This window comes from Dermacentor albipictus, unplaced genomic scaffold (assembly GCF_038994185.2).
Source record: "Dermacentor albipictus isolate Rhodes 1998 colony unplaced genomic scaffold, USDA_Dalb.pri_finalv2 scaffold_105, whole genome shotgun sequence".
Lineage (NCBI taxonomy): Eukaryota > Metazoa > Arthropoda > Arachnida > Ixodida > Ixodidae > Dermacentor > Dermacentor albipictus.
In genome coordinates this window covers 138261-153456 of record NW_027225659.1, presented here as the reverse complement: position 1 = coordinate 153456, position 15196 = coordinate 138261, and the positions used below count along the sequence as shown (strand labels likewise).

The 15196-nt window shown below is 48.7% G+C and overlaps 1 long non-coding RNA gene across 1 annotated transcript in view; it reads right to left on the bottom strand.

The window, feature by feature from the left end:
- The window catches only part of LOC139053376 (uncharacterized), a 205136-nt gene that overhangs the window by 76450 nt on the left and 113490 nt on the right, over positions 1–15196 (bottom strand). Inside the window, exon 2 of the long non-coding RNA XR_011510446.1 lies at positions 2859–2925. This is a non-coding gene — a long non-coding RNA (uncharacterized lncRNA). The remainder of the gene's footprint in view (positions 1–2858; positions 2926–15196) is intronic.

The following is a 15196-nucleotide window of genomic DNA, read 5'->3' as shown; positions in this document are numbered from 1 at the left end:
CCGGCGCTGCCGGGAAAACCGGCGGACGCGCCGGCGGGACGAGCGTTCGTCGCAGTGGCCTAGGTTGCCTAGGTTACGGTGGGCCGTCGCCAACAGCAGCGACGCGGCTCTGCGATGACGTTTCAATTTCGACGACTGCTCCGACGACAGGGCTCGGAGCGCCTCAGAGCGCTGGAAGGTGGAGGAGAGCAATCGAGAAGAACCAGCCGAACACAGGGCGGGCACCCTCTTTCAACCAGCCGAAGACAACGCCGCTCGCGAGAGCGCTCCAGAGCGCTCAGTAACGACTAGTCGAAGATGGCACTAGTTGGACAGGAAATCACCGTCACAATTTCGTCGTCACGCCGTACTGCCAAGCGAGAAGCAATGGGCCGCCACCGGCGCATTACTAAAGGGCGAAGTCATGACGTCACAGGGGAGCAAAAGCACGGGCTGGTGCGGCGGCACATTTCTCACCTCCTCCACTCCGTCGTCATAGTAGTAGTAATAATAATAATAATAATAATAATAATAATAATAATAATAATAATAATAATAATAATAATAATAATAATAATCAGCTTGGTTACGCCCTCTGCAGGGCACAGGCCTCTCCCATACTTCTCCAATAGCCCCGGTCATGTCCTAATTGTGGCCATGCCATCCCTGCAAACTTCTTAATCTCAACTGCCCACCTAACTTTCTGCTGCCCCTTGCTACGCGTTCCTTCCCTTGCAATCCAGTCCGTAACCCTTAATGACCATCGGTTATCTTCCCTCCTTATTACATGTGCTGCCCATGCCCATTTCTTTTTCTTGATTTCGACTAAGATGTCATTACCTCGCGTTTGCTCCCTCACCTAATCTGCTCTTTTCTTATCCCTTAACGTTACACCTATCATTCTTCTTTCCATAGCTCGTTGCTTCGTCCTCAATTTGAGTAGAACCCTTTTCGTAAGCCTCCAGGTTTCTGCCCCGTATGTGAGTACTGGTAAGACACAGGTATTATACACTTTTCTCTTGAAGGATAATGGCAGCCTGCTGTTGATGATCTGAGAATGCCTGCCAAACGCACTCCAGCCCATTCTTATCCATCTGATTATTTCCGTCTCATGATCCGGATCCACCGTCACTATCTGTCCTAAGTAGATGTATTCTCTTACCACTTCCAGTGCCTCGCTACCTATTGTAAATAGCTGTTCTCTTCCGAGACTGTTAAACATTACTTTAGTTTTCTGCAGCTTAGTTTTTAGACCCACTCTTCTGTTTTGCCTCCCCAGGTCAGTGAGCATGCATTGCAATTGGTCTCGTGAGTTACTAAGCAAGGCAATATCATCAGCGAATCGCAGGTTACTAAGGTATTCTCCATTAACTTTATCCCCAATTCTTCCCAATCCAGGTCTCTGAATACCTCCTGTAAAGAGGTTGTGAATAGCATTGGAGAGATCGTATCTCCCTGCCTGACGGCTATCTTTATTGGGATTTTTTGATTTCTTTATGAAGGACTACGGCGGCTGTGGAGCCGCTATAGATATCTTTCAGTATTTTCACATATTGCTCGTCTACACCCTGATTCCGCAATGCCTCCATAACTGCTGAGGTGCCTCCATGACTGCCGTACGTACGTGCCATTGCCATGGCAAGACGGAAGAAAGCCCGGACGCCCGAAGAAGAATCGGCTTACTAGGAACAGCGCCATACTACCAAGCGAGAAGCTGTGCGTCACCGCCGAGCATATACGCAACACTGCGCTGAAGCTGAGGCTTTGAAGAGGCGACGCTTAGTTGAGGATACCAAGCTTCACTACAGAGAAGGGGAGTCGCCGCCTGAACAGTCGACGTCGCTAAGAAAGCAATCCCGCCCAGCGACGGCTCGACATCTTCCAGCGTCAAGCCCGCCGAGACATGGATTAGTGCAAACATTCGATTTCAGCGCCAATTTCTGGGCATAGTCTTTGGGCGAAGTTGTCGCATGTGCGACATACAAGGAAGCTTGGCGCACGGCACAGCGATCCTGCCCATGAGTATGGCTCAGCGAGACCCGATCCTGCTCATTGCGCCGAGGCTGCCGCCGACCAGCGCTGTCGCCGAGCCGATGATCCCGGGGCCAGAGGCAACGAACGCTGCCGACTGAATGCTCGGCGCCACCGGGAATTAGTTCCGGGCCTGTGCATCACCGACAACGTTGACTGTGAAACTATGGGAGGTGCGAACAGCCGTTTCCAGCGCGAATTGCTCGGCATAGGGTTCTGGCACAGCTGCCGAATCTGTGATAAGCTCTGGTTCGACGTGAATCCCTCCCCTGTGAGTTCTGTGCGGAATTTTGAACAGAAGAGCTCTGCCTTGCATGTGTTTCGGGAAGCCTTCACCAACTCCTCCGACCATGACGACAACCAGGACGATGGTCGGACTTTGAGGACGAGGACCAGACCAACGATGATGACGACTGATACTGAAGCACTGCACATAATAAATTGTGGTTCACTTACTGTGGCTTGTGTGCGTGTGACTCGCTGGGGCTTGTGTGGCTTACCAGCCTAGCCGTGTATGATCTCACAAAGTTTTGCGAAACATAGGGAATACTGGCGATACTTATGATGAGTATAGTTAAGCCATAGATAACCTTGTAAGATTTAGTAAAACATAGCAACGCTTGGTATAATGTAGCCAAGCCATGCATGATGTCAAAAAACTTAACAAATTATAGCAACCCTTCATGTGAATGTAACCATACCATGTATAAGCTCGGAAAACTTAGCACATTCTAGCAATACTTAGCATAAGCCGGAAGTAGCTCCACTGTTACCCAGCCCTGCACCACTAGTGCACACAGCCCGCATTTCTTTATATCTACAGATATATATTGAATAAGTAGACTTACTAGTTATTTGGTAGCCAAGCTGGTAGTAAACACGGCCTTCCGGCCACAGATTTTTCCAATATGGAACCTGTAAGAGTAATGCAATACAGACGTTGTCAAGGCTTATTGTCAAGCTTATTGAGTGCTGCTTTTTCTGCGAGCACGAACTGCAGACTGTTACGGGTTCCGCTATCGAAGACAGGGGCAAAGCAAGATACACGATTGCCTAAGACAGAAATGTTTTAAGGATCACCTAACAGTGTTATTCACAGCGTGTTTACAGGAGGTATTCAGAGACCTGGATTGGGAAGAAATGGGGATAAAAGTTAATGGAGAATACCTTAGTAACTTGCGATTCGCTGACGATATTGCCTTGCTTAGTAACTCAGGGCACCAACTGCAATGCATGCTCACTGACCTGGAGAGGCAAAGCAGAAGAGTGGGTCTAAAAATTAATCTGCAGAAAACTAAAGTAATGTTTAACAGTCTCGGAAGAGAACAGCACTTTACAATAGGCAGCGAGGCACTGGAAGTCGTAAGGGAATACATCTACTTAGGGCAGGTAGTGACGGCGGATCCGGATCATGAGACAGAAATAATCAGAAGAATAAGAATGGGCTGGGGTGCGTTTGGCAGGCATTCTCAGATCATGAACAGCAGGTTGCCATTATCCCTCAAGAGAAAAGTGTATAACAGCTGTGTCTTACCAGTACTCACCTACGGGGCAGAAACCTCGAGGCTTACGAAAAGGGTTCTACTCAAATTGAGGACGACGCAAAGAGCTATGGAAAGGAGAATGATAGGTGTAACGTTAAGGGATAAGAAAAGAGCAGATTGGGTGAGGGAACAAATGCGAGTTAATGACATCTTAGTTGAAATCAAGAAAAAGAAATGGGCATGGGCAGGACATGTAATGAGGAGGGAAGATAACCGATGGTCATTAAGGGTTACGGACTGGATTCCAAGGGAAGGGAAGCGTAGCAGGGGACGGCAGAAAGTTAGGTGGGCGGATGAGATTAAGAAGTTTGCAGGGACGGCATGGCCACAATTAGTACATGACCGGGGTTGTTGGAGAAATATGGGAGAGGCCTTTGCCCTGCAGTGGGCGTAACCAGGCTGATGATGATGATGATGATGAACAGTGAACGAAGCGCTAGATGGTAGGGAGGTGCACTTGGATACACAATGCAATGACTAGGGTGCACCTTCAACTATCTTGAAGCTGTAATAGATATATATATATATATATATATATATATATATATATATATATATATATATATATATATATATATATATATATATTGCCGGGAATTCATAGAGGTTAATAATATATATATATATATATATATATATATATATATGGCCGGGAATTCATACAGGTTAATGCCATATTCAGCGAAGGAGCTAAGTGTGTCAAAACACCGTGTATTGGGCTGTACGAGAAATACCTTTTCTTCAATTCGTTGGTGTGGTAGGGGGCACAACGTGGCTGTTTGTTGATGTACAGAAGACGGAAGGTTCTTCAACAAATGTATGGTGCTATACTCGCGGATGACTTCCTGTGGCTATGAAGAGAAAGTTACAGAGGCAAAGTGCGCGCGAGTCAGAGCGCTTCTGAAAAGAGACCCATGTTTTCATCGACGTTAGTACAAGCTGGGAAAGACAAAACATAAAAACCTTATTAGCAACAGTTAATTAAGATAAACACACCACCGAATGTAAAAGTTTACTTGTTTTGCGACTTGAGCCTTCCGCGTCTGGGCCAGGGCGAAACTGTCGTACGTGGCAGCTGCGTCGATTCAGTGTGTCTTCCGAGCACCGAAAACACTGTCGAACGCTGGCGGACTACTTGGCTCGGTGACCCATGTGCAGAATATACGTCCCTGTAGCTTTCCCTTCAGGGCCACAGAAAGTTGTCCGCGCCCATAGACCTCTTTTGTTATTAAAGCGAAGCTTTCTTTCCCATTTCCTTCGACTTTCTCACGGCTGCTGCTGCTGCGGTCGTTGCTGCTGTGGTTTAGATCGTGTATATACATGGAAGGAGCACGGCAGAGAAACAAAGAGACACGAGGACCTCACTTAGACTTCACCGCGTTGAATTTGCACTGTTCCCTCTGGAACTTCGGGGTCGTCGCCGCATTAGCCTCTTGACAGCTGTAATTATACATGACCCCCCGCAAGCGCTTACCCTTTTACGAACGTGAAAATCCAGAGCGAATCTAAATATAATGGTGGAAAGGAGGGTAGGGGGGGCAGAGAATGGGTAGAACCGACGCAGTCGCAAAACGAGTGAACACAGCCTTGTCAGTCTTCTTCGCAGTTCCGATACAAATACAAGAGGGGGGGGGGAGGAGGAAAACAGGAAAAGATGATGTAAGGAGGCAAGGATAGGCTGGACAAACTTAGGTTCAAGGTACGGTATGGCGCATTTCTGCTATTTCTGAAAAACAAAACCATGCCGATATGTCTAGCGAACAAACGCACGTCGTGCAGAAAAAGAGCCGCATCAATTAAAGCGCACCACAGGGTCTAGGCGCCTCAACAGAAGCGGTCGCCCATAAAATGAGCGCTTCTGTGCCCGCCGCGACAGCTTTCCAGCTACGGAATTGCTCGAAGTCACGGATTTGACCGAGACAACCGCATTTCGGTGGGGGCTAAAATGAACGCTCACGCATTTGGATTTAGGGACACGGTAAAGAACAGCACGGGGCCAAAATTATTTCGAAGTGCGCCACTACGGCATGCGTCATAATCCGATCGTGGTTTTTGCACGTGCAACGCCATAATCCAATTCAAGTATAATGTTCTTGTCCCGATGCGATGTGCCATGTATGGCAATGATAATGCTCAACCCTCTCAGAGGTAATTAAATATGGTGCAGAGCAACGCCTCAAGACACACCTCTCCCTATGTGTTTTGTGTACTTCGCAGACAAACAACAGTGAACTCACCACTCTTGTGTTGCACAAAATTTTGAATAAATTAAACATTCACCGTCAACATCACCGCTTATTATCGCCAGTAAAATCAAGGAGCACAGAAAGCTTCGCCTATGTCGATTCCCATAGTGTGTGGGATCTGTATAACTTTTTTTTTAATCTTTGTGCCTTACTCGGCTTTTCTCGTCTAAAGCGCAGCAGTTAGCAATATATATGGAGCTCAAGATCGTTATTTCATGACACATATATCTCAAGATATGTGAGTGACATTTCATTTGAGCTGATTATGTTAAAACTGTACTATAAATTTTTGAACTTTTAGGCAGTGGATTGACTTTGATCGAATTACATACTAGAATTAAACATACACGGGTTTCACGGTTGCATCTAAAATGCGATTAAAATACGCTTTCAAATGATATAAAAAGCACACATACTACTAGTAGCATGCGCTCGCATTACCGTCAACTTCACAAACATTTATTAAAAGAACATACGCATGTAATTTTATTGATCAACGAGCAATCCACCAACAATATTTTAAACAGTAGTGCTTCAGCGAAAAAAATCGGTATTATGAGAGTACTTTTATTCATACGCCGCTTATTCAACACCTTCAGTCGCACCAACCGTACGAAGCGGTAGTCATGAACATATTAATCGAGTGCACATCAAAAGATCGAGAGGCCGAATTTCGAGCCATACGGGCTCACATACGTAGTAATCTTGCGTTATTGTGCGGTTGTATCTAACTGTATTGCCAATAGTTGAGCAAAGCTTTAAGTTTCGCAGGTTTCAGTTTTTAAAACAACGAGTAGTTTATTTTTCTTTATACCTTCTACAAAATACTACTTTTATATCCCAGAATTTTTCGCAGTGCCACAAACGGTTACAAACAAACGCGACGTATCAAATATGTCGCGTGGCAAAGTCAAAAGAATTGCGACTGTGAAGCAATGGTTAACACGAAGAATAGAGCTTTGTACAATGGAATTGCACGTGTTCCTCCCAACGTGTTCCTATCCAGATATTCACTGTAGGTAATTACAATGCACCCGAATGAGAAATCATTATTTGTTATATATAAATCGGCGTAATCAATGGCTCTTTTATGCGTAGGAAATATAACGTATTGTGTCTTTCGACATTACCAGTCATTTGAATAATATTTCCCTACTAGGTCACTACAATTCCATTCAGGAACGAAAATCTCCATTGAATTGCTGTAACAGTGCTATAGATATTTAGCTTGGTAAAACAGAAACCTTGACAGATACACTTGAGAGTGCTTGCGTGTATGAATGCGAAAATATTATTGTAGTTATATTGGCTTTGTAGTAATAAATAATCAGGGTTTGCTGATGTCAGAAAAACGTCATTGAAGAAACCAGAAAAACAAGTGACGCGTGGGAGGAAATGCTCTCATTGTAAAGACTCATGACGTGGTGCCATCTTTTGTCCATTGGCTATCCAGTCAGGAGCCTAACGACGCACTCACTTGACCCTATCTTTAGCGAGCCAGAGGGCTGCGACGTGAAGCGTGCAATGAGGCGCACAGTAGGAACCCCTTTAATGAGCCTCTGTGGCGTGGGGGAAGGAAGCATGCTCGTATTGAGCCCGGAGGCCCCGGTTAGATTCCCAGAAAGAGCTAAATGTTCCGAATGTTCTTTTTAAAGCCTAAGTTATTTTGCTTACTGGAATATATTGTCACGTGGTGGTGACGTTAAGAACACAGTAACAATACTGTGATAGACAAAACTAACTTTTATTGGGCGAACCTGTGCCCACAAAACAGGCTACACTTGTAGCACAACGATAGCGGCGAACACGGTCGGCGATCGTCGAAAATCTGATCAGCGGGTCAAGCGCGTCGGCTTTTATAGAGCACTCGTCGAATGTTCCAGACTAATCGTTCGGACCCGCGTGCCTTCCACAAAGTTCTACACCATTCGCGTTACGGGATAAAATCAAATAACACAAGGTTTAGCGACAGCAGACAGCCGGGTAGAAGCATCGATAACTTTCCAGAAACGTCGGATGCATGCAGGCGCGTCCCGCGCTGTGCGATAACAGTTAAGCGGCGAAACGTGGTCGCCCGATTAAGATAAGTACACGTGTCAATACCCCCCTCTTAAAAAGCATCGTCCCGATGCTACAAATATAAGAGAGCGAAACACAAAAGGACACTTATTAAACATAAGTAACAAAACAACGAAAAGAAACAAAGTGCAAAGGTCAGTCACGGAAAGCCCCAAAGTTCATTAACGCTGGTAGTACGGCTTGAGTCGCACAACGTGGACTATTTCAGGTCGTGAGCGGCGCCGCTGTGATAGCGAAATGCCGTCTGGCACGACCTCATAGTCCAGTGCGCCAATACGTCGGATGACCTTGTAGGGTCCGAAATAGCGTCGGAGTAGTTTTTCACTGAGTCCTCGTCGGCGTATCGGGGTCCATACCCAAACACGGTCGCCGGGCTGGTACTCGACGAAGCGTCGTCGGAGGTTGTAGTGTCGGCTGTCGGTACGCTGCTGGCTTTTGATCCGTAGGCGGGCGAGTTGTCGGGCTTCTTCGGCGCGCTGTAGATAGGTAGCGACGTCAAGATTCTCTTCGTCAGTGACGTGCGGCAACATGGCGTCGAGCGTCGTCGTCGGGTTCCTGCCGTAAACCAACTTGAACGGCGTGATCTGTGTTGTTTCTTGCACCGCCGTGTTGTACGCAAAGGTTACGTACGGCAGGACCGCGTCCCACGTCTTGTGTTCGACGTCGACGTACATCGCTAGCATGTCGGCAAGCGTCTTGTTCAGGCGCTCCGTGAGACCATTCGTCTGCGGATGGTAGGCAGTTGTCCTCCTGTGGCTTGTCTGGCTGTACTGCAGAATGGCTTGGGTGAGCTCTGCTGTAAAAGCCGTTCCCCTGTCGGTGATGAGGACTTCTGGGGCGCCATGTCGAAGCAGGATATTTTCGACAAAAAATTTCGCCACTTCGGCTGCGCTACCTTTCGGCAGTGCTTTAGTTTCAGCGAAGCGGGTGAGGTAGTCTGTCGCCACGACGATCCACTTATTTCCGGTTGTTGACGTCGGAAAGGGTCCCAGCAAGTCCATCCCGATCTGCTGGAATGGTCGGCAAGGAGGCTCGATTGGCTGTAATAATCCGGCTGGCCTTGTCGGCGGTGTCTTACGTCGCTGACAGTCCCGGCATGTTCTGACATAATGGGCGACGTCGGCGGTCAGGCGCGGCCAATAATACTTTTGTTGTATCCTCGAGAGTGTCCGGGAAAAACCGAGGTGTCCAGCGGTCGGATCGTCATGTAGGGCATGCAGTATTTCTGGACGCAGCGCTGACGGTACAACAAGAAGGTAGCTGGTGCGGACTGGCGAGAAGTTCTTCTTCACGAGCAGGTTGTTTTGTAGCGTGAATGAAGACAACGCGCGCTTAAATGCCCTAGGGACAACGTCGGTGTTCCCTTCCAAATACTCGACGAGACCTTTTAGCGCCGGGTCGGCTTGTTGCTGTTTAGTGAAGTCTTCCGCGCTTATTATCCCAAGGAAGGCGTCGTCGTCCTCGTCGTCTGGCGGCGGGGGATCGATGGGGGCGCGCGATAAGCAGTCGGCGTCGGAGTGTTTGCTTCCGGACTTGTATATTACCGTGACGTCGTATTCTTGTAGTCTGAGGCTCCACCGCGCCAGCCGTCCTGAAGGGTCCTTTAAGTTAGCTAGCCAACACAATGCGTGATGGTCACTGACGACTTTGAATGGCCTGCCATAGAGGTAAGGGCGGAATTTAGCTGTAGCCCAAATGATGGCGAGGCATTCCTTTTCAGTCGTGGAATAGTTGCTTTCCGCTTTTGACAGCGACCGGCTAGCATACGATATCACCCTTTCAAGTCCTTCTTTCCTCTGGACTAGGACGGCACCGAGGCCTAGGCTACTGGCGTCAGTGTGGATTTCGGTATCGGCGTTCTCGTCGAAGTGCGCAAGTACCGGCGGCGACTGCATGCGTCGTTTGAGTTCTTGAAATGCCTTGGCCTGAGGCGTTTCCCACTTGAACGCGACATCACATTTGGTTAGATGTGTTAGCGGCTCCGCGATGCGTGAAAAGTCCTTGACAAAGCGCCTATAGTAGGCACACATGCCAAGGAATCTGCGCACTGCCTTCTTGTCGGTTGGCTGAGGGAACTTTGCGATGGCAGCTGTCTTCTGTGGGTCGGGGCGTACTCCTGATTTGCTGATCACGTGGCCTAGGAACAAAAGCTCATCGTAAGCGAAACGGCACTTTTCCGGCTTCAGAGTGAGCCCTGATGACTTGATGGCTTCTAACACGGTCGCAAGCCGCCTAAGGTGATCGTCGAAATTCCCGGCGAAGACAACGACGTCATCCAGGTAAACAAGGCACGTCTGCCACTTCAGTCCGGCTAACACCGTGTCCATGACGCGCTGAAACGTTGCAGGCGCCGAGCACAGTCCGAATGGCATGACCTTGAACTCGTACAGGCCGTCTGGCGTGATGAAGGCAGTCTTTTCGCGATCTCTCTCGTCGACTTCTATTTGCCAGTAGCCAGACTTTAGGTCCATCGACGAGAAGTATTTAGCGTTGCAGAGCCGATCCAATGCGTCGTCTATCCGTGGAAGGGGGTACACATCCTTCTTCGTGATCTTATTCAGTCGACGATAATCGACGCAGAAGCGCAGGGTTCCGTCCTTTTTCTTTACCAGGACTACAGGAGAGGCCCACGGGCTTTTCGACGGCTGGATGATGTCGTCGCGCAGCATTTCGTCGACTTGTTGCCTAATAGCTTCACGTTCTCGCGTCGAAACTCGGTAAGGGCTCTGGCGGAGTGGTCGAGCGCTCTCTTCGGTTATTATGCGATGCTTTGCAACTGGTGTTTGTCGAATCCTCGATGACGTCGAAAAGCAGTCTTTGTATCGTCGGAGAAGACTTCTGATCTGTTGCTGCTTACTCGTAGGAAGACTTGGGTTCACGTCGAAGCCTGGTTCGGGGACAATGCTCATCGGGGTAGATGCGGCTGAATCCGAGAGGACAAAGGCATTGCTGGTTTCCACAATTTCCTCGATGTATGCGATTGTCGTGCCTTTGTTGATGTGCTTGAACTCTTGGCTGAAGTTGGTTAGCATAACTTCCACTTGCCCTGCGTGGAGTCGAGCGATCCCTCTTGCGACGCAAATTTCACGGTCGAGCAGTAGATGTTGGTCACCCTCGATGACGCCTTCGACGTCAGCGGGTGTTTCAGTGCCGACGGAAATAATAATGCTTGAACGCGGCGGGATGCTCACTTGATCTTCGAGCACACTCAAGGCGTGTTGACTACGATAGGTCTCCGGTGGTATCGCTTGATCGTGTGACAGCGTTATCGATTTCGACTTCAGGTCGATGACTGCGCCATACTGATTCAAGAAGTCCATGCCGAGAATGACGTCTCGTGAACACTGTTGGAGGACAACGAAGGTGGCAGGGTAAGTCCGGTCATGGACGGTAATTCTTGCCGTGCAGATCCCTGTCGGCGTAATCAGGTGTCCTCCAGCGGTACGAATTTGGGGGCCCTCCCATGCAGTCTTAACCTTCTTCAACTGGGCGGCGATGTGTCCACTCATTACGGAGTAATCGGCCCCTGTGTCGACTAAGGCAGTGACTGCGTAGCCGTCGAGAAGCACGTCGAGGTCGGTTGTTCTTTGTCTGGCATTGCAGTTAGGTCTTGGCGTTGGATCACGGCTGCGTCGTGTTGAACTGAGGTTGGAACGTCGCGTCGTCAAGTCGTCGTTCGTCGGTGTAGTCTTGCCTTCCTGACTTCGTCGGGACGGCGGCGTGTCGTTGTTATGTCGTCGAGATCGTTTCGTCGTCGTCTTCGTCGGCGGCGGAGGATCTTCGTCAGTTCGACGAACAGCAACCGCACCTCCATCGGTTGCTGCTTTTAGTTTTCCGGATATGGGCTCGCTGACCGGCCCCGGGCTGGGCCAGTGTATGGTCGGCGCTGCGGCGATGGCCATACACTGGTGATGGCGAACGGGACGGCCGTCGAGGGCTCCACTGAGTAGCGGCGAGGTAATCGGCGATGTCACGTGGGCGCTCGCCAAGCTGTGGACGCGGCGCGTTGACGGCGAAACCTCGCAGTCCCATCTCCCGGTACGGACATCGTCGGTAGACGTGACCCGCTTCTCCGCAGTGGTAGCAGAGCGGGCGGTGGTCAGGAGCACGCCAGATGTCCGTCTTCCTAACGTAGGTGCGCTGGGCGACGGGTGGTCGTGCTGGCGGCGGCGGCGGCGGACGACGGAACTGTGGCGTGACAGGGCCCTGGCGCGGTCGCGGAGGGGGGCCTTGACGGCGTGCGACGGCGGCGTAGGTCATTGCTTGCGGCTCGGGCTGCGGCGATTCAGGGGCTACTCCAAGTTGTTGTTGGAGTTCCTCACGCACGACATCGGCAATCGAAGTCACATGAGGCTGTGATGATGGGAACAGCTTTTGTAGCTCCTCCCGCACGACAGCTCGGATAGTCTCGCGTAGGTCATCGGCGGCCAGTGACTGAACTCTGGCGTAGTTTGTCGAGGCCGTGCGGCGGTCGAATTGCCGGTTTCGCATCTCGAGTGTCTTCTCGATGCTGGTGGCCTCGTGAAGAAACTCGTCGACGGTCTTCGGTGGGCTTCGTACCATTCCGGCAAAAAGTTCCTCCTTCACACCACGCATCAGCAGGCGGACTTTCTTCTCCTCGGGCATTTCAGGGTCGGCGTGGCGGAACAGACGGCGCATTTCTTCCGTGTAGATCGCGGTCGTCTCATTAGGTAGCTGCACCCGGGTTTCTAGTAGCGCTTGGGCTCGTTCTCGACGTACGACGCTTGCGAATGTCTTCAGGAAGCCGCTTCGGAAAAGTTCCCAGGTTGTTAAGGTGGTTTCTCGGTTTTCGAACCACGTCCTGGCCGCGTCTTCCAAAGCGAAGAACACATATCGCAGTTTGTCGTCGCTGTTCCAGTTGTTAAAGGTAGCGACTCTTTCGTACGTCTCAAGCCAGCTTTCCGGGTCCTCGAAAGTTGAACCGCGGAACGTCGGAGGCTCCCTGGGCTGCTGCAGCACGACGGGTGACGCTGGTGCTGCCATTGGGGTGGACTTGGTGGCCATCCTTCTAGTCGTCTCGGGCAAAAGTCCGTGTTCCGGGGGCAGTCCTTGCAGCCTGCGGCTACCTCGCTGGTTCTTGTCGACGTTGGTGTCGTCCGAGTGAGGGCTTGGGTCACGGCTTTGCGGGGGCGTCCGGTGCATGAACGCAAAGCACCTCCACCAGATGTCACGTGGTGGTGACGTTAAGAACACAGTAACAATACTGTGATAGACAAAACTAACTTTTATTGGGCGAACCTGTGCCCACAAAACAGGCTACACTTGTAGCACAACGATAGCGGCGAACACGGTCGGCGATCGTCGAAAATCTGATCAGCGGGTCAAGCGCGTCGGCTTTTATAGAGCACTCGTCGAATGTTCCAGACTAATCGTTCGGACCCGCGTGCCTTCCACAAAGTTCTACACCATTCGCGTTACGCGATAAAATCAAATAACACAAGGTTTAGCGACAGCAGACAGCCGGGTAGAAGCATCGATAACTTTCCAGAAACGTCGGATGCATGCAGGCGCGTCCCGCGCTGTGCGATAACAGTTAAGCGGCGAAACGTGGTCGCCCGATTAAGATAAGTACACGTGTCAATATTTGGAAAAATTGACATCAATCTGACCATTCTTTTAGTCTTTTTACTCTTCGCGCCATCAATCATCTTCGCTACCATTGCTGGGTCACGCCGCTGATTGCGATGCCGGATTTTCGCGTAATGGAACCGATAATACGGTCGCATTGAATAATCAGACAACACTTCACGCTGAGCGAAGACCAACTCTAAATACTGTAAAAAAGGCATGTTTGTGATTCCCTCAAGTATATTAAATAGGTCGATGATGTTACAGCTTCTGAATGGGGATAATTCATTGTCAATATTGAGCAGCGACCTGGGCTTTACATGCTGAATGTTGTACGTGAGGCAATCGGAGAAATAATTTCCCAAAATCAAAGTAAACTGAAGGTGAAATTAAACCTCCAGTTACAATTTTAATTTATTGTACGCAACAGGTGGGATCACATTCCAGCCGTTGCTTTGATGCATACGCGAAACATTGTTCTTATTTTACTGCCATTCGCAGTAACGCCGACAAATCTTATGCCTTCATCAATACCACATGGAGCTTGATATAGGAAGCCAGCCAACTACACGCCACAGGAAACTGTCACTTCGAATATTTGTCTTTTTATTCACATCTGTTATACTTGAAAGCATTTACTTTTTATTTTGACATGCAAATACATAGATCATAAGAAGGACTTCAACAACGAAGATGCACTGGATAAAGGCATAATGGGGTATTTACGTGAGGTCCAGTGCGCAATATGCATAATTCATATTCCTATTAAACTGGCTTAGAAGTAGAATTTCTTGTGCTGATATATGTTTCTGCGAAACAAATATATTCAGCATTCGTCATTAGTTGCGAGAGAGTCTTCAAAGTCACGAACGAGCGTATTTTCCTGACGGTGCCTTATGAAATTCTTTCGACTGATTGGCTCATCATTTCATTTCATGCTTTATTCGCGATTACTCTGGTGTCATGAGGTACTGCGGCATAGTTTTACACGGCACACTATCTACAGTTTACAGTTATCAACTTGTTGATTTTCTTCGTGTTCGCGGTCAAACTCTTTGGATGTCCTTCGTGTTCACTGCCAACATCTAGATGTGAAAAAGTAAAGCGGACCGTCTGCCTGCTTCCCTATAATTGACGCCCATGTACGAGACATATTTCCAAGTAATATGATGCAAACTATAAAGGCACAGCACGAATTTATGAGCAAAGTGGTAAGAAAATTATAAGATATTTCCCACTTGGTTAAAAAACAGGAATAACTACGTCCACGTAACTGGAATCTATAACTATGTTAGGAAGAGTTGGGAGTATAAAAGAACTTCCTTTCTTTCCTCTGTTCGTTCTTTAATACGCGCAACTCTTCCTGACTTCGCCATGCACCAACTCGCCCAGCGAGAAATTCCAAAGTGGAATGTATGAGTCTTTAAAAAATTGTAACTAAGTTTCTCCGCACACTAAGGTTTTCCCACTCAGTTTAATCGAAACGCCACAGAAAATAATCCAGGTGCCAGCCAATTTATTCTGAGCACTAGCATTTTTAATACAAGTGTCAATTATTTAATCCAGGCGCCACCACGTTTAATCCCAGCGCCACCCAAATTAATCCGCGTGCCAGCTCATTTATTCCTTGCGCCAGCCATTTTATTCCAAATGCCACACATTTTAATCCCAGTGCTTGCCAATTTAGGCCTATTGGAAATTGATTGAGAAATAAAGAATTCTCTCTGA